We start from the raw sequence: 21,089 nt of genomic DNA on the forward strand, positions 1-21,089 counted from the left end.
ACGGGGTTTCACCATGTTGACCAGGATGGTCTCGATCTCTTGACCTTGTGACCCACCCGCCTCGGCCTCCCAAAGTGCTGGGATTACAGGCTTGAGCCACCGCACCCGGCTCCTGACTTTACTTTTAAGATTTTGACTCAAGAATCTTTGATTACTTTCTGGATCAATTTCTATTACTGCACCTCTGTTCTGTAGAAGAGTCATATAGGTGGAAAAAGAAGTAAAGCAAGGACCAGATATGATGAGTGCCACCTCATCATTTTAAAGAAGATAGCACTAGAATGAGAAGTAAGTCAGCTCCAGTTACGAAGTCCTCTGCAGGTAGAATTGAATTTGGAACTGTGCTCACTCAACCCTTGGGAGTGGACACTTTCCACACCTTGAAGTGACTGGGTTTATGTCACAAGCAAATAAAGCAGTTCCCCTGAGCCCCAGTCTATTGCTTTTTTTCTATCACACAATCATAATAAACAATAAAGTAGCTAATACTTAATGAAAGCTTTCTATATGTTAGGCACTAACAGTTTCATGCGGCAGATATGCATGTACTCTATATTTTACAGATAAGGAGGCTGAGAGAATTGTCCATCCTCTCCCCATCCCCCAGCAAGCAGGTGGCAAGTCTGGGATGAGTCCAGGCAATTGGACTTACCAGCCTGTGCTTGTAAGCTCTTAATCACTTTGCTATTCTGGAGCCCACTCTGAAAATATAAGGTGTTGAATGGCAGCTGCTCCTTCATTTCAGCATGAGGGGTCCTGATGGAGCTGGATATGGTACCTTTAGTTCCTGCTAACTGGGCTTTTTGCTTGGCTAGAGATTGGGTCCTTGCCTTCCCCTCTGTTTTCCCAATGAGTGGCCCAATTGGAGACTTTCTCTTCAAGATTTTTTTATGACACTCTATTTCCCCCAGTGACTTTGTTTCTTTTCTCCTTTCTCTTGGGGACCAGTATAATATTTTATGCCTAATTTTGGACACACATACTTTACCCTCAACGTTCTAAACACAAACTCTACTATTGTGTTTGGATCTTTGACTTTTCCACTGGTCTTGTGAGTTTGGCTGGGTTCCCCATTTTTCCTTGGATTCCTCTGTCTGGACTTTTATGCCACCCTCTAACTTCTCTCACAATTATCAGCAACAACAGGAAAGGATGAATCACTTTGCTTTCCTATACAGCAGGTGCATTGGAAACAAGCTGCTCTATCCTGTAAAACCAACAGGTCAGTGTGTTAATGAACTCTGAAGAACTTTTAAAATCTGCGTTTTTAGGCAACATGTATGGAATTAATTTTCTGATTGATTCTGTAAGTTTGAAATTCTACAGAACACGTTCCTTCACACCTAGAGGAAAACTTATGTGTGTTGTCTGGCAAAATGAACTTTACTAAGATGAAAATCACCAATAACAAATACTGTAGCACAGGTTTTTCTAAGCAATAGAAAGCAAACAAAAAGTGAAAGATTCTTATGGTTTTTCTGACATATATTTACATGTAAATTCAAAATTCAATGTGATAAATAGATTCTGTTATGGCTTGGCATTGTTTTTAGAATCATCTTGCACCAAACATGTACTCCATAACTGTTTGTTACATTGAATCCATTAAATGTCACAAAATTAAGAAAGTAAATGTTAATGACCAGTTTCCATTGATTGAATTGAACATAATTTTTCCTTGATAAACAGGACAGTAACGATTAGTGACCATTGGTGATTATTTCTCTGCTTCTTAGTTTTTTTCTAAACCTTTATGGTCATGTATTGCTTTTCTAACAATATTAACTAAAAATAAATAAATGTTTTAGGTATTCATTAGAGTATCACAGAATAACCAATTCATAACTGAGTGGGAGCTGGACTTAGTAGCTCTAATAGCATAAATACTTTCATTAACTGTCTAGAATTCTTTATTTAAAATACAGCGACATAAACATAGCTATTGACAAAAGTCTAATTGCAACTACTAACCCAAAACCACAACCAGGCTGTAGTTCATTAGCTGGAAACACTCCTATCCTTGGAAATCTATTTTGGAGTTAGTATTGCTCCACTCCTCTACGAGTGGTAAAGCAACAGCTGCCATTTAATTAATGTTTCTGCTGACAGTTCCAGCTGATAAATACCATTGGATTTTTCTATTACCATCAATACTATCTACATTACTCCAAAAGGATATATTGAGTGTAATTGCTTGATTTTGCCTTATTTCACCTTATTTCTTTCTCGTATCACTTATTCCAAATTCCAATGATGCCATTATTTACATCACCATTCACGTCTTCCAGGGAATAAAGTCCCAGTGGAACACATGTGTTCCTGGTGATGTATTTGGATGGAATCTCACCAAAATGAGCACGTGAAATGCTGAACTCAGAGAAGAGGACAAGGGGGAAATCCAGATAAAAGTGGCCTGTGGTTTCTCAAAAAGTGAAGAATTTTGTCCTTTTGAGAGAAAGATTGGGGGGAAAAATGGAGTTCTTGTTTTACTACATAGTATTAGTGAAAGATTAGAATCATCCAATTTGAATTATATCTGGGTTATATTATTATTTCAATTTCTCTTCCAAGATAACTTTTTCATAGGAGTTGAATTTCAACAGCACTCTCACTATTATTGTGTGAGAATTTAGAAGGATTTGGTCTGTGAGAAAGCACATGATTACAGAATGAGGTCCACTCAGTCTATTCATCTTGAAGTATTCATTTGAGCCCTGGGGCTTACACACACAAGGCCCATGCTTTGTAACTGAAAGAGCGGCTGGATTGATGCTGAACTGGAGAATATAGGCTCTAAATGGTGTGGCATCAGATGGTAGAGTGGTTCAAGCTAGCAGCTGGCATCTGAAGGTCTAACATGCAGTTATGGGTTATCCTGGCAGGCAGATAAAGGATGCCTGCATTCTGACACAGGCAGGGAGTCAGTCCACATTTGGGCAAGCTTGTCAGCAGGAGCAGGAAGGAGAGCAGGGAGATGGGAATCAGGAACAGGATAGCTGTGGAGGAGGAACAGTCCTAAAGACTGTGAGTGAGATGTCAACATTGTCATACAATGCCAAAACAACTAAGAGGATGCTAAATCCTAGTACTGGCCTAGAGTTCTTTGTGTCTCTCCTGTTTGACATTTAGTAAGAATAGTGTACTCATTCACCAAATACTTTTGGAGACTCATGTGTTCCAGGAACTGAGCTAGGGATTGGGATACTATGGTGAATGTTATCTTATCTCTGCTCTCTAACAGGAGTTATAGATAAAACAATGGCAATTTCAACACCAAATGACTAGTGGGTAAATGGTTTAGTGGGACTACAGAAGTAGGGCCACTCACCTGGTTTTGGATGGTCAGTGATTGGTCCAGAGACAGTATAAACTGATTCTCGCTGTGGGAAAGGGAACTGTAGAGGCTGAAGACAAGTCAGGGCCTGACAAACAAGGTCTAAGGGAATGCATCAGACATGAGTGTTACTGAAAAGCTCAAATATCTGATTTGTTAAAACAAGTCTACATTGCTCTACAAATAGTGTGGAATTAGTGAGTTGCATTCTTTCACTTAAATGACAATTTTAGTGTTTTAAAAAATATGTGATGAAGAGGCTCTGCTGTATACATATATGTCCATCATAGTTAAATCTTTAGTGGCCATAATGAGGCAGGCAAAGAAGCCTCTTGCGGGCTAATTCTTGACCCTCAAACCACATTGCTGAGTATTTTTTTCTAAACAGTGACCACTCTCAATATGTCTAAAAACAGATGATGAATGCTTCCTATAAAAATATTTGCTTTAGGACTTTTACAAGTTTGTGCACTTTGAAAAAATACTTGCATATATTCAACACTCCAAGTGCCTAATGGCTGCTGAGGCAATAAACTTAGGTCGTAGCCAGAACGTTTTTGAAGCACATGTTGGAGAATTGCCTTACCACATATTAAAATGAATTTTGAGCCAGGCACAGTGGAGGCTGAAGTGGGAGGATTGATTGAGCCCAGGAGTTCAAGTCTAGCCTGGGCAAGAGAGTAAGACTCTGTCTCTTAAAAAAAAAAAAAAAAAAGAATCTTGAACCCATATTAATTAAAACACTTTGGAGGTGGTATCCAAATCAGTTCATATCAGATGAGGAGATCCAGGGAAAATAGTAGAAGGTCCAGAAAAGTATACATCTATAAAAATGGTGTACATTTCATAATACAAATGTAGCATTATGAAAAAGAGATTTTAAATCTGTACTGAAAATATGAATTATTCAATTAACAGGGTTGAAATAACTGGAAAAAAATGAAATTAAATTTCTGTTACAACTTACACTAAAGTATGTACTAGATGGACCAGAAATTTAAGTCTAAAAAACTGAAGGTAAAATACCAACAAAAAAAATTTTTAAACCTATGTAGGCTGGGAAGACTTTCCTAAGAAAGACAAAAAGCCAGTAAAATATAAGACTAAAACATTTGGTTCCATAAAAACTGAATAAAAACTTTTACACGGAAAAAAAAATCATATAACCATCATGAAAAAGTTAAAATTCAAACAGCAACTTGTGACCAAAATAACCAGGAACAAATGTCCTTAACATAAAGATTCTTTTTTTTTTTTTTTTTGAGACACAGTTTTACTCTGTTGCCCAGGCTGGAGTGCAGTGGCACAATCTCTGCTCACTGCAACCTCCACCTCTTGGGTTCAAACAATTCTCATGCCTTAGCCTCCCAAGTAGCTGGGATTGCAGGCATGTGCCACCCCACCAGGCTATTTTTTGTATTATTAGTAGAGATGGGGTTTCACCATGTTGACCTGGCTGGTCTCAAACTCCTGACCTCAGTTGATCCACTGGCTTCAGCCTCCCAAAGTGCTAGGATTACAGGCATGAGCTACCATACCCAGCCAAGACTCTTTTAAATGAAAATAGAAAAAGAGACACAATAGAAAAATTGATAAATGACATAAATAATTTGGAATAAATATGTGAAAAACTATTTAACCTTACTGATAATTAAAAATTCAACTAAAAGAAGATGTATTATTTCAACCAGTACATTGACGAAGACAAAAAATTCAATACCCAGTATGGTGACGGTATGAGGAAATTGATACTATATATTGCTGGTGGGAAAACCAACTGGAAAAGTTTCCGGAAAAGCAATTCAACAGTATGTGGCAAAAATCCTTATAATCAGAAAAAAAAATAAGGATATTTCCATTTTAAGAAATAAAAAAAGCTAAACACATGCAGTGCTTTTGAGAGTACTTTTTTTTTCTTCCTCCTATTGTTCTCAAATCTACTGAATTCTAAAAATTTGGCAGACCTAGTGACTCTTACGTGAAGAAATAGCCAATAAATTTCTTTCTCAGTTGCTTGATAGGATTTCCTAGGTAGGACTGTGTTAGAATAGAGTTGTTAAAGCAAGGCTGCATAATCCTTAAGTGTCAAGTACATCTTGATAGCAACTTATTTCCTTAGTGATATTATTATTAAAGAGTAAACTGATAGCCAAAAATTGACACATTTATGACTAGATCATGAGGGTGAGAGACTAAGGAGCAGGTGGATGAAATGTGGCATTGCACCAAACAACTCTTTGCCATTGATCATTACCTAGAATAAAATTGTTCAGGCTCATTAGGGTTAAACATTTTTGGGCAAGAAATACTCTGAAAAAATTGATTTACTATAGTATTTGTAGATACTGGTAGATGCTAAAAGATAATTGACTCCAACCTCTTTTAATGAAAGATGATGAAGCTGAAAGTTTGACAGAATAAAATAGATGTATGAATTCATAGACAAACCACAGTGCTGTGGCACATATCTTCATAGAATCCAGAACACCACCACCCAAGATATCTGTTGTATAAGAGCTCATGATTTCTCTGTTTCATCATGTCTCTGGCACCACCAGATGTTGAGCTTTTCAGCAGCTCACTACCCATCAATCCTGCCTGTTACTCTGGGGGATGGAGAGAGGCTGGTGCCAACCTAAGCTCCGGTTATAGAGTAGTGTATATGAGGTGTCCTGTGAAGGTGGTAAATGATTCTCAGCTGCTTCTTACTACACTGCCAGCTGGGTCATTTTGTGAATGGGTAGGGAGCAGCGATGTGAGTGAAATCTCACTCAAGATCTTATGTGCCAAAATTTTTCTGCTTTCTCCTGGGGAAGCCCTCCTTTGGAAGAAGCCACTCCTAAAACATTACCCCAAATAAAGCTAAGCATTAAGCATTTTAAGGCAAGCTGATCATCTAAATCATCTTTTGCTGTTTGATCCTGCAAAGAATGTACTGAGATGAGCAGTAGTGTTCTGTCACATCAGTTGTCCTTTTGTTTTTATATGTTGGGCACAAGTGAATGAAATCTCTTTACTTCACTCATACCCACAGGTAAAGAGGAGTGAGCACAAGCATCATATTTAAATCTGTTAATTGCAGTGTTAGTGTAAATAATAGCAACAACTATGCTCTATTTCCAACTTCTGTTTGATGATTATCAGACCCAGAAATGTAACAATCAGTATATTATTCAATGAATTCTTCACATTGTCTATTTGTAGCCCCCTTTTCTTTAAACAGTCTAGCCAATGATATTCTCATATCCTTGTTTCCTATTATCTCTTGTAGTCTCCCCGACATAATCACACTGTGAATTGTGGGAATTGTTTCCCCCTCTTCCCTTTATCTCTGGGTTCAGGCCTGGATATGTACAAACATTGGCTCCCTGCATCACATGAGAGCCCTCTCCATTAGGCCTTGTACTCAACTTCCCATGTTTTCCAAGCTTATTCCTTATTATCTTTTGTTTCCTTTTTTTTTGAGTTTTTTTTTCCTTTTCACTTATTTTTTTAGCTATTTAAAATTTTTAAAATTATTAATATTGATTGATAAATTATAATTATATACATCTATGGGGTATAATGTGATGTTTTGATATATGTATACAGTGTGGCATGATTAAATCAGGCTAATTAACATTTATCACTATCATTTTTTATAGTGAGACATTTGAAATTTACTCTTATTTTGAAATATATAATGCTATATGTTTCTACTACAATGACTACTATTGATTGTCGTCATTCTGCTGTGACATAGATTTCAAAACTTATTCTTCTTGTCTACCTGAAATTTTGTACCCTTTAATCAACAACTCGCCATTCCCTTCCTCTCCCCTACTCCATGCCTCTGGTAACCATCATTTTACTCTCTGTTTCTGTGATTTAAACTTTATTAGATTCCAGATATAAGTGAGGTCATGCAAGAACCCTTTCTCTTTTATTTCTTCTGCTTCAGTCCATCTTAGAACATCTTTCAACATTAATATACGTGAAAGCTACACAAATCAAGGGACTTTTATTAATGTTATAGAAAAGGTTAGTATTCACAGGGGAAATTTTTTTAAACCAGTAATTAACCTTTGATCTCAAGATGTATTATCAATTTCCAGTTAAAACTGATAATGCCAATCATTCTCTGAGAAAGAGCTGCTTTGGAGGAAGGACCTAACATTTCTTCTATATGGTTATATAATAGCAGAGTTCGAAGAACAAATTAACATTCAATGAGGAGGTCAAACCAAACACTAGGGAGCAGGAGGATGGTCTCTCATGACTCTTCCTAGGTTTTAACATTTGTTTTCCATTTTGGAATTTGGTGCTGTAAGGAGGAATAGTGTCTGCTATGCTCAGAAACAGAAAGAACATGGTGTGAGTACAAGGGTTGTAAATGATGCTCAATATACTAAGAAAAGGCCAGAATCTTGATTATATAAAGTCCTCAGCTAAATTCCAGAAATGTTTCATAAGTGCATTGGAGCAACAGCTTAACTTAAAAGGAGAGTTATAAATGGGCATGTAAAATATGCATGTGGAATGGATTGGGTACCATTTTTCTAAATACTCCTGACAAAGTTCTGCAGAATTTCAATGTGTAATTACTTTCTTTAACTCAGCTTAATTTCTTTATTAATAGTGGTTGACTGCCAGGCGCGGTGGCTCATGCTTATAATCCCAGCACTTTGGGAGGCCGAGGCGGGTGGATCATGAGGTCAAGAGATCAAGACCATCCTGGTCAACATGGTGAAACCCCGCCTCTACTAAAAATACAAAACTTACCTGGGCATGGTGGCACATGCCTGTAGTCTCAGCTACTTGGGAGGTTGAGGCAGGAGAATTGCTTGAACCCAGGAGTCGGAGGTTGCGGTGAGCCGAGATCACACCATTGCACTCCAGCCTGGGTAACAAGAGCAAAACTCTGTCTCAAAAAAAAAAAAAAAAAAAAATTATGGTTGACTTGTTTGTTCTGTTTTGTTCTTACCAACTGAATGTTGCAACTTATTAAACTGAAGGTATAATCTCTTATGTTTTGTGTGATCTGGACCTGACTGTAGAAGCAATTTCCCAGGGTCACCTAAATCCCAGTTAAACTGAATGACAAATTAGGAATCATGATACCAATGAGACTCAATCTGTAAGCTGTTGGGTGAATATGATGATCATTATTGTTGCTTTTTTTTTCTTTTCTTTTCTTTCTTTCTTTCTTTCTTTTTTTTTTTTTTTTTTTGAGACAGTCTCACTCTGTTGCCTAGTCTAGAGTGCAGTGGCGTGATCTTGGCTCACGGCAACCTCTGCCTCCCAGGTTCAAGTCATTCTGCCTCAGCCTCCTGAGTAGCTGGAATTATAGGCATTTGCCACCACGCCTGGCTAATTTTTGTGTTTTTAATAGAGATGGGGTTTCACCATCTTGGCCAGGCTGGTCTTGAACTCTTAAACTCAAGTGATCTGTCCGCCTTGGCCTTCCAAAGTGCAGACCACACAAAGTACAGCCGTGAGCCACAGCACCTGGCCAATGTTACTTTTAATATAGCTATTACAGCTATTGACTTTAGAAATAAAATAAATGACAGATAATAGTAGTTACTTTTACTGAGTGCTTCTTACCATATCAGGAACTGTGCTAAATGCTTTATGTGCATGGGATGATTATTATCATTCCAATTTTATGAATACAGTCATGCTGCTTTTTGAATTCTTCCCTGAGACATTATCTAACCTCTTGTCAACTAAAATTTGGGCTTGTCTAAAATCTCGGATATGTAGATTTTTACAGAACTAGGTGAGGCTCATAAAATAATTTCTCCCTAATAGATTTTCTAATACTTGATAGTTTTGATTTGTATACAAAATTCACTATGAAATTTAAAAATCTACCCACAAAGATATTATCAGAGTAAAAATTGTAAGCCATATTTAGAGTCTTTTTAACTTTTTAAACCTCAGAAAGATTTTGTATTGTTTTAATAACAACATCATCATAATATAAGATGCTGTGCTGTCTCTGTAGGGAATGGTGGAACAATGGATGATGGGTTGCTATCACAAGTACAACCAGGACTGTGAGCTGATTTCAGGAGAGGAATTGAGCATCCCTTATTTCCTGCCAGATTGCTCTCTGGCAGGGATTAGTTAGGGTTACAAAATAAATATTTCCTTGTGGAAGGCTAACTGCTCTTAGAACAAATCTTCAATCTTCACTTGTGTCTCTGGAACTACTTCACTGACCAGCCCAGATTATGTATGATTTATAATTCAAATAAACATTGATTTATATTTAAGATATATTTTATTGAAAATTTTTAATTATACTCACTTTAAGTTAAAGATCAGTTAAACCTGTGTTAGTCCATTCTCACATTGCTGTAAAGACATACCTGTGACTTGGTAATTTATAAAGAAATGAGGTTTAATTGGCTCACTGTTCAGCAGGCTTTACAGGAAACATGATGCTAGTATCTGCTTGGCTCTTGGGGAAGCCTCAGGAAATTTACAATCATGGGGGAAGCTGAAGGGGGATCAGACATGTCACATTGCCAGGCAGGAGAGAAGGGGGAGAAGGTGTCACACACTTTTTTTTTTTTTTGTGATGGAGTCTTGCTCTGTTGCCAGGCTGGGGTGCAGTGGAGCGATCTTGGCTCACTGCAACCTCCACCTCCTGGGTTCAAGCAATTCCTCTGCCTCAGCCTCCCAAGTACCTGGGATTACAGGCTAGCGCCACCATGCCTGGCTAGTTGTTTGTTTTTGTTTTGTTTTGTTTTTTTAGTAGAGATAGTGTTTCACTATGTTGGCCGGGATGGTCTTGATCTTCTGACCTCATGATCCACCCACCTCAGCCTCTCAAAGTGCTGGGATTACAGGTATGAGCCACCGCACCTGACTGGTGCCACATACTTTTAAACGACCAGATCTCATGAGAACTCAGTCACTACTGGGAGGACAGTACCAAGGTGATAGTACTAAACCATGAATGAGACACCAACTTCATGATCCAATCACCTCCCACCAGGCACCACCTCCAACACTGGGGATTACAATTTAACATGAGATTCAAGTGGGGGCACAGATCCAAACCATATGGAAACTTTTGTCTGATATCTTCTTTAAATACCTAATGAATATAATAGCCTCATGGAAAAAGGAAGCCCTGGGGAACCTAATGAACAACTCACTCACTGCTGTCATGTCAGCTGCAGACCTCCCAGGCGAGCATTGCTGGAAGAAAAAAAGAACCAGCATCTCAGTTCTTTGTGTTCCTGGTTTCATACACTGACTCTTCTTCAAGGGAAGAAGCAAGACCCATTGTTGGGTCCGACATATGGCTAGTTACTGGTTGCTTTCTCCTTCACTTCCAGTCCTCTGGTAGTAGGAGGTGGTAATAAAGAGAGTATGGATGTTTAATAATAGGACACTATTAACCAAGAAAAGGTGGAATTTGAGTATGACAATCTGCAGACATAATGTGATAGAGTAAATGACATTAATAAAATAATGTACAATATATTGAATATACTCAAAATAATATATTGAGTAAAAATAAATGCATTAAAGAAAGTATCTTTAAGATACTACTGAAAAAATAAGAAGACTGTATTTCCATTTAGAGATATAAATGTGTGATTTTAAGTTTCTACGGTAAGCATGAATTACATTTAATAAGGAAAAGAGTTGCAGCTATTTTGAAATAATTTAATGGATTACTTCACATGGCCAAATAAATAGGAAATACTCCATTTAAACTGAAAATGTAATAAGATATTCTCTGGAGGTTATAATGCCAAAATTGTATTTGTATATGTGTTATACCCTTACCTTATTCCATAAAAGATTTTTTAAAGTTTTATTATAGATTTGGTAGAGATTTTTATACCTTGTCCCAAAAAAAACTATGTCTGCATGCTTTTAAATAAAACATTTCATAGTCAGTATATGCATGGACATTTTGCTTTCCCATGGGTGAATTTGTTTCATCTTATATTAAAAAATAAAACAGTCACATATTTACAGAAAAGCTGGAAGTACTGACAAAGGCTTTTTTTTTTTCGCTCGAAATACCGTAGAGTAACTTCCAATTTAGTGTCTCACATTTCTTTAGTTGGATTACCTACAAACAAGGATATTCATTCATATACCCAAACAAATTAAGATTAGGAAATTAACATTGATACATTATTATCATCTAATATTCAGAACCCATTCAAGTTTCTCAGTTGTCCCAGAAATGTCTTCTATAGTGGAATAATTTATTTCAGAATCACATATTGCACTCAATTGTGTTTCTTTATTTCACTCTGTAACATTTCCTTAGCCCTTCTATGACACTTGGAAGTCCTATAATGTTATTGTATCATAAATAGGCACTTTGAGTGTCAAAGTAAATGATCCTTCCTTAGGATTGCCCATAAAATTAAAAAACAACATATGACCTTCTCAACTTTAGTCAGTTTCAAAGTAGGGAGACCTGGTTTCATATTCACACTCTACAACTGAAAAAGCCTTTCTCTACCATACCCACAGTCTTCCCTCTAGAGTATAGACCTTAATTAGAAAGGTAGAAAAATATTGAAATAGGTGAATGAGAAAAGTACAAATATGGCTAAGAGACTGAGATTTGGAAATGTGCTATTTCTTTCAGTCTTTATGAGGCTTAAGATGGGGTTTTGGAAGAAGTAAAATTTATGACATACTTTATATTATGTGTCTGTGACCAATGTATGTGTTGTGGAGATAATTTGATGCTTTAGTTCTTTAAATATTTCTTCTTAAATAAATCCATTCAGTCCATTAACCATAGTTAATGTTTTCCCACTGGTTTGTACATGTCATAGCTAAAGACCAATGTAGACTAGCGGGGAAGGAGAAAAAGAAAAATTAGTACATTCATGAATTATTCTCTGTTTTACTTTAGACAAGTTAATTTTCCTTTAATTATCAGGTTCTGTCTTAATCATAGGTCATTTGTGGTTATCAAGAAATAAATGTTTGTATTTTTGGCCTTCACAGTCTTACATTTCCCACTAAAAGCCAAATTCAATTAGCCCTTTAACACCTTATCACAAAACATTCAATGTGGAAATCAAAATTTTTTAAAAATGGATAATTCTTAGATTATAAAATTGTTCTCCCAATAAATATTAACTAAGACTTGAGGAAGACTGTTTTATTAAATTACCATTCAAATGTTATAATTGTATAAGGAGGGTAACTTATTTCCTGAATAATCATTTTAGAAATTAAAGAGCACTTATAGCACCCTGGATGGGTAAATGAAACTTCCTCCCAAACACAGCCCCAAAATAAATCCCCACGCAAGATTACCTTTTATTTTTTTAAGACCAGAGAGTAAAGGATTATACTCCTGTGGTATGACATGCACCATCTTTGGATTTTCTGATAATATAAATGAAAAGAAGAAATAGCTTAAGTTTTATAAAGACTGTTGTTTCACTCTTCACCAGTTTAAAGCAACTTGCTTGCTGTACTTTATAATTACAATTTGTACATTAAAAATTTTTAATTACTTTAGTAATAGATTCTCCTTATAAAAAATTGTAACTTTACAGATCAAACTGAATTACCCTTTGATTATTTCCTTCTCCAATGCTTCCATCTTAGTCTTCTTTCCAGAAATAGTCACTGTTAACAATATAATATTTATGCTTCTAGACTTCTCCATAGCATTGCCCATAGAAAAGATACCTATGTATGTATTTTAGCATAAATGACATATACATTATTTCACCTAACAACATGACTTTGATATTTTTCAGTACAAAAAGGTTCACTTCATTTTAGAAAATTGCAGCATGGTCTTCCACAGAAAGGATGAACAATTATTTCTTTAGCCATTCCTGATTTTGTGAATATTTAGGCTTTTCTGAATTTTCCACTGTTACAAATAATATTTCAATGAAGATCCTTGTACTTGCTTCCTCAGTATCTACTCCAACAGTTAGTTGACTCTGAGGTAGATACTACCTGTAGAATTTTCAGGTGACAGGGTATGCAAAATGATTCATGAATATGCAATACCTGTATTTAAATTCCTCCAGCATGTATAAATATGCTTATTGAATTTAAATTTGAATTTTCTCCATCAAAGTGAAGTTGAGTCCAGTTTATATAATTCTTGATTATTTTTATTTCTTTTGTTAGTTACTAGTTTATATCATTGGCCTATTTTTCAAATAGATGATTTTTTCCTTCTTTAAATGACTTGTTGATTCTAATCCTTCATTATTATTTAGTTTGAAATACCTTCTCCTATTACATGTCTTTTCACTTTTATACTGCTGTGGTTGATGTAGTTAAACTCATATTTTCTAGGTTTTTTTTTTTTTTTTAAGACAGGATCTTGCTCTGTCACCTAGGCTGGAGTGCAGTGGTACAATCTTGGTTCACTGCAACCTCCACCTCCTGGATTCAAGCGATCCTCCCACTTTAGCCTCTTGAGTAGTTGGGACTACAGATGTGCACCATTATGCCTGGCTAATTTTTTTATTTTTAGCAGAGATGGGTTTTTCCATGTTGCCCAGGCTGGTCTCTATCTCCTGGGCTCAAGCAATCTGCCTTCCTTGGGCTTCCAAAGTACTGAGATTATAGGTGTAAGCCACCATATCTGGCCTTATTATATTTTCTTTTATGTCTTTTGCTTTTTGTGTTTTATTTCAGAAGGTCTTCCTGATTCCAAGACACCACACGTTTGCTTACATTTTCTTCTAAAAATTGCTTATCATTAAAAAATTTTGTCTTAACTACAATTTTGTGAACAGTTTAAGATAAAATCTAACTTTTATTTTTAAAAAATGGGTAACTAGTTTCATTGATTTAAAATGTTGTATCATTACTTTACCATTGATTTGAAGTTCCACTTTTATCATATTTCCTAAATATATGTGTTCTATAGATACATGTATACATACATACAGACATATTTATCATTTAAGTAAACATATTGGTTGGTCCTATAATTAGTCCCCATTTTACAGACAAGGAAACTGAGGCACAGAAATATCAAATAACTTGCCCAACAACACATAGTCAAGAAATAGTGGAGCAAGAAATCAAACTTACTGATGTAGATTTAGAGTCTGTGGCCTTAAGTGACTACACTTTCTATAAATTTTCTATTTGTGAGTCTGTTTCTGGATTCTATTCTGTTTCTTCCAACTACTTGTGTATTATTGCATTAATTCATTAATTTCCCTTCCAATTACATTTTAAAAACAATCAATGGAAATATATAGAAAAGTCATTGATTTTTTTATGTTTTTGTATCTTGCTATCTTGCTGAACTCTCTTCTTAGTTATAGAAGTTTTTCATTTGATTATCTTGAGGCTTCTATAGTTTTCTCTGTAAGTAATAACAGTTTGCCCCTTCTTTTTCAACACTGATACAACTTACTGTGGTTTTACTTATTTAATTCCACTGGCTAGGATGTCCAGTCTAATGTTGAATAGTAGCATAGCAGAGAGCATTCTTGTTTTGTTCTTGACCTTACAGACAATATTTCTTTTTTAATTTTTTTTTTTAAAACAGGGTTTCACCATGTTGGTCAGGCTGGTCTTGAACTCCCGACCTCAGGTTATCTGCCCTCCTTGGCCTCCAAAGTGCTTGGATTACAGGCGTGAGCTACCACGCCTGGCCAATATTTCTAATAAGTATCATGTTTGCTGTATTTTGGGGTAGATACTCTATTAAATTAAGGAATTTTCTTTTTGTTCTTAGTTTTTATACACATAAACAGATGCACACACGAGTATATTACATATACACACATAATCACAATTGTCTTTGAGCATCTATTGAAATTCTCTCCTAAATCATATGATTAAGTTATCATATTATATTGAATTATATTAGTTGTTCATTATTAAAAAGCTATCTTTTGTATTCCTGGGATAAACCTTACTTGATCATAGTGCATTATTCTTTTAATTGCTGAATTTAAATTTCTAGTATTTTATTTAGCAATTTGCATCTATGTGAGATTTGCTATGGCTTTCTTTCCTTTTGTAGTTCTGTTTGAAAATTTCAAAAACCTCTTGCCAAATTCTTAAAAGGCTTTTTATTTTTTTAAATGGTTGGTCAGAGTTAACATTTGAAATTTTGTGGACATGGTTAAATTGGGGAGAAGAGAGTATATTTGAATATCATTCCAGTTTTTTCTACCTTTGTTGGATTGATTTTCTTTTCTTCTACTTTTTTTGTAATCATGTAAAAAATTATAAATTATATTTGTGTTTTTCTACTAAATTCTATTTAATTAGCACTTGAATGAAATATATTTTCTATTAATATTCAGAATTGGTCAGTGTTTCTCAAAATTTATTAAACAAACCCCAGATTTTTGTGTGCTTTAATTTTACTTAAAGTTTTCATTTCCATTTCAATTCCTTTCCATATTGATCTAATTTGGAAGTTTATTCTACATTGTTATTTTTAAAATTTGTCATTGTTGCTTTAAAAAATCAACACATATCTAGAATTAGTAATATAATTTAATTGGTTTTTTATTCACCATTATTTCTCAGAGTTTCCTTACTATTATATTCATTTTTATTTTGGTTGGCAAAATTATATCAAAGAATTATTGTGAGTGGTAAAGTTTCTGGTTTCTTCATGTTTCATTTTCATTCTTGAATGATAGTTTGGTTGGATATAAAATTGCAGGTTTAACTTTTTTTTCTTGTTCCTTTGATTTTTTTCATTTATTAACAAGAAAATTGTGTAGGAGATCTTGTTTTTTCTTTCCAAAAGATTTTAGTGTTTGTTTTCTTTATTCCTGGTTTTTGGAAATGTTAATATAATAGCTAGGTATCCGTTACTATTTAAATTTATCTTATTGAGAACTTGGTTGGTTCTTAAATTGTGAATAAACTAATGTATATGTTACCTTCCTTCCATTCCTATTAATATCTTAGTAGCTCCAATTGGGTTGATGATGGCACATTTGAGTCTATTTTATATAATTCCTAACTTTTATTTTGCACTTTATATCCCTTTATCACTTTTTATTGCGTTCTGGAAGAAATTTTTGGATTAATATTACAGTTCAGCAATCTGTTCTTTGTGTCCATTTTCTTATTTGACCTACTTATCTAGTATTCTATTTAAAAGAGCAACATTTTAATAGCTGTAGTTTGTAATTGATTATTTCCTATGGATTTAACATCCTCTCACATATCTCTGTGAATATGACTTGTTAATTATTCTGAAGTCCTTTTCTGACTTTTATTAATTCCTGGCTGTAAGTTCTTCATGTTTTAAAAACAAATAAGTCTATTATATTTCTTTTTAATGGTGTTGGTCTTCCTCCAATGCTTAGTGACTCCTGAGTGTTCATGTTTTAGCTGAGACTCTTTATTAGACTCTTCGTTCTATGTGGTCCTGCAGGCTGCTTAGAGAGAGGGACCAGATTTGCTGCTGGAATTGTATTTCAGTCTGTTTTTAAGAATGTATGGGAGGGGATGAGGATGCCCCTGGTAGGGTGCCTCACAGACTAGCTCCTGTTAGGGGAGGAGCTGTCTTATTCCTATTGGTAGCTCCAGCTATTCAGGGCATCCAGGATACTGCTTTGTTTCTGATTCAAGCTTCCATATCCTTGACACCCAGCTGGAAGCAATAACACCTGTTGCTTCTCTTTGACTCCAAATGTGGCCTAAGTTGGTAGAGGGAAGGTGCATGGTTCAACTTTGCTGTTCCTACTGCTGTCCTGTAACAAATACTGTCTGTTTTCTTAGGCCTCCCACTTGTCCTTCGTATCCATTCCCAACATTTCTTGGCAGCAGTCTCCTTGTTTTGAGCTGCGTTTAAATTCTCCTACTACCACATGCTTTCTGTCTTCCAATGCCTTCTCAAAGTTTATGTGGTCCTCCAAAGCGTAATACAGTTTCCCAGCTATATGCATTAAAAAAATCTTTCTACAATTTTGAGGTTTCCAGTGGGAAAAGGAGGCTACAATCTATTTCCATTCTACCACCTTAAAATGGAAACCAGCATGTAATCTTCAAAACCTTGGGAGGATATTTTGAGAATAAGTTTAACAGACCAGTTTACAGGACTGCCATTTATGGTTGTGTATGCTGTTCACTGTATGAAGGCATCCAGCTGAGGAGGTAGCCGAAGACTAAGAGCAAGCACACTGTTTCTTCCCATTTGTCAGAAAGTAACTGACAGGCAGGAGGGACCCCTTTTTAAAATTCATATAAGAATGTCCGTGGGTCAACAGTCCCCCTAGTCGTTTGAGCTTTAAATTACATTATTCATTAGAATAATGTAAATATTCATTAAATATTCATTAGAAATATGCACAATTCCTTGTACATCAATTATACTTCAATAAAGCTGGAAAATAAAGAGAAAAAAATAAAGTGAAAAAAGTAAAAGAAATTTTATTATACAAGCAGTAAAGTGTGTAAAATATCCTGTTGGATTTAGAGGATAAAATTTTAAGGTTTCATACTGTACAAATTGATCAAGATGATATAAAAGCTTTATCTTAACTGACAACAATAATTCTAAAAGAAGATGAATTCATGAACAGGATAGTTAAAAGGAGAAAAGATTGTTAAGAGGAGACAGTAACTAGCTGTTAATCAACTTTTCTGATAAACAAAGTGGTATAGTCTTAGGGAAAGCCCCAGGTAGAGAGGCAGAGGGAGGAATTAAACCTGTGTTGTCTAACATAGTAACCACATGTGGCTATTCAAATTTAAATTAATTAACATAAAATAAAATAGAAAATATAAATTAGGTTCTTCAGTCATATAGCTGCATTTCAAATGCTCAGTAGTTCCTTATGACTAGTGGCTACTGTACAAGACAGCACAGATACAGACTAGCTCTGTCTTCACAGAACACTCTATTAGATATCACTGACCTAGGTGATCTCTTAATTTAGGTTCTCTACATACCAATAGTTTTACCTCTGTAGATTAATACATTAAATGTAATCCCAGATTTTAATTGCCAGGGAGTCTAACAGGAAGATGGAATGTGGGTCCATGCTAAGTACAGAATAAGCATTCTGGAATCAATAACATTGTTGGTGAATGGATACATGAATGAAGCTAGCAGTAAATTCCCACTATTTGATAAAATACTGCCTTTATTTATCCAGTCATAAACTCAACAAATATTTATCTAGTGCCTACCACATTCCAGGTACTACTTCAGGCACTTCATCAGTAGACAGACCAAGATTACTTCCCTTCTGGACTTTACATGCTGTAGGGTGGGGTGGATATTGTAAATAATAAGCATAATAAATAAGTAAATCATATCACAAGTGTTAAGGTGGTAAATGTTATGAAAAATAAAAAGTAAATCAGGGTAAGGGGAATCAGGAGTGCTGAGTGTGAGTAGAGAAATGAAGATTGTAATTTTAAATAAGATGGTCAGGGAACACCTTATGGAGCGGTAACGTTTGAGCAAAGACTTGAAAGAGGTGAGGAATAAGCCATATGAGTATCCAGGGAAAGAGCAAGCCAGGCAGAGAGAATAGCCTTGGTGGGCCTCAGCCAGGGACGTGCTTGGCAGTTCAAGGAACAGCACGATGGCTGGCATGGCTGGACCAGGTGAACGAGGGAGAGAGGAGTTGCAAAAGAGATCTGAGAGGTAACAGATGGACACATCAAGCAGAGTCTTGTAGGCCATTGTAAGAATTTTGATTTTACTCTTTTTGAGAAGGTTTTTTAGCAGAGAAGGAACATGATCTGATTTGAGATTTTTTTTTGTTACAGCACAACGTACATATTTCAAGTGGACAAAAAATTAGTATCATTTTTGGAATCTTAAGATAAATTGTCCTTGAATGGGAGCTTCCTTTCCAGTACTTTGAAGTCTATAAAATGCACCTAGAAAATTTACTACTGTGGAAAATGAAGACTGCTTAAATCAAATGAGAGGAAAGAGAAGAGCTTGTGTGTTGTTGTTGTTGTTGTTGTTGTTGTTGTTTTTTAATTGCTGTGAAACTGTCCTTCAGGCAGCTGAAGGAGTTTCATATTTTTTTTTAGAGATTATTAGGTGCTGAAGCTCTTGCAGGACAACTTTGGTGCTATGAATTCTGCCATTTTGCTAGCATTGATATGGTCAGTTTAAAGGGTCCATCACTTTATTAGAACAATTAACTCCATTCATGTTAATTTCTGTTACAAATCTTATAAAAGGGGTGCTTCTGGTTATTTAGGTCCACATTTTATTTTAAGGCTGTATATTCTGTTTTCATACATTGTTCTTAGAGGCCCAGTTGTCAACCCTGTACATCTTGTGTCATGTCTTGTTCATCTTCTAGACCCTGGTTAATGCGACCATCTCCTGCTCCATTCTGGTTTTCTTTGAGTTCCTCCAACAGTTGGAAACTGCAAGGGATGTTTACTCCAGAGCCCGTGGCAGCTGCCATTTTGTGTTGCTGTTGCTCCTTGACTTAAGTTTTGAAAGGTGAAGTCTAGCTCCTATGTTAAGAAGACATTATAATAAGCCAAGGATAGAAGCAAGAAGGCTGGCTGGAGGCTGTTGCAATATCTAGGTGGAAGATAATAGTGGCTAGGTCCAGGGTGGTAGTAATAGTAATAGGGAAAAGTAGTCAGATTCTGGATACATTTTCTATGTGGATCTGTAAAAGTTCTGGATGGGTTAGAGTTGGATGTGAGAGAAAGGGAGTAGTCAGAGTTTCAGCGTAGCAGCTCAAAGGATGCAGTCGGCATTAATGGGGGTGAGGATGGCTACAGGAGGAGCAGATAAAGAGTAAGTCCAGAAGTTGAGTTTTGAACGTGTTATGTTTGAGATGTTTATTAAACATGGAAGTAGAAGAGTTGAATGAGCTGCTGGATATACAGGTGCAATGTTGGGAGAATAATATGGAGTTGAAATAGTAGGTAAGCAAATATATTCTCTGTTAATGAACCAAAGTCTTCATGCATCAGAAGGCAGACTTGACTGGCTCTGAGTTCAGGTAAAAATATCATTTTGTTCTTAGCATGAGCTAGGCTACCTGTTAACAAATTTTGCTTTGCAAACATTACAAAATGTTCAGGCATTAAATTCAGTTTTAAAAAGGAAATATTTCCTGCAGACATGGAGGTTTAATGTGCAGAGTTTGTTTTTTCGTGATTTTCACAGAAAGCACGTGAGTGTTTTTTGTTAATATCAGTGCTGTTAGCACATATGCTGGTATTATTTTCTCCCAGACCCATAATATTTTTAGCAGTTAAACCCAAATTACTGTACTTTAAATATACTTCATTTACCATGGCAGCATAATCTATTTTTAGTCATTGGGAAGAAAATTTTGATGTTAATTAAAAGAATGAAATAATAAAGTGTAAGTACTTGAGTATTAGGCCTGAGTCTTATAAAAGTAAGTTAATCAAAATTGGGGAGCATTATAATCTTAAAAGGATGACGTCAAGGGTCTGATGTCTTGGATTCTTAAGGACAGACATGAAACAGTCCAACATCTGTGCCAGAACGACCTCTGTGAAGCATAATATTTCCTTTTAAATATTTAGACATCATGATAGTTTTCCATGGTTTTAATTCATAAAATATGGATTTTTTTAAAACCCACAGAAGCATAGCAATTTTTTTCAGCTGTCCCCTCCTGTCTTTACCTTGCTTTTAACCCCTATTAACTCCTAGTGTGAACAATTTAACTAACACCTTCTTTCAGAAACATGACCATCTACAAATATCTCTGGATTAGAAAATGACAAGGAGAAGTTCACTGACTCTGAGCTAGGGTCATGAAATCTAAAGGTATTAATATGAATAAAT

General features: G+C 35.6%; 1 protein-coding gene and 1 pseudogene across 4 annotated transcripts in view; one reads left to right on the forward strand and one right to left on the reverse strand.

Moving 5' to 3' along the window:
• FILIP1 (filamin A interacting protein 1) overlaps positions 1-21,089 on the forward strand; it is a 276,138-nt gene that overhangs the window by 80,091 nt on the left and 174,958 nt on the right. The gene's annotated exons all lie outside the window — the stretch shown is intronic.
• LOC101047131 (ubiquitin-conjugating enzyme E2 variant 1 pseudogene) lies at positions 19,274-19,716 on the reverse strand (annotated as a pseudogene).

The sequence above is a fragment of the Saimiri boliviensis genome, chromosome 4 (assembly GCF_048565385.1).
Source record: "Saimiri boliviensis isolate mSaiBol1 chromosome 4, mSaiBol1.pri, whole genome shotgun sequence".
Taxonomy (NCBI): domain Eukaryota; kingdom Metazoa; phylum Chordata; class Mammalia; order Primates; family Cebidae; genus Saimiri; species Saimiri boliviensis.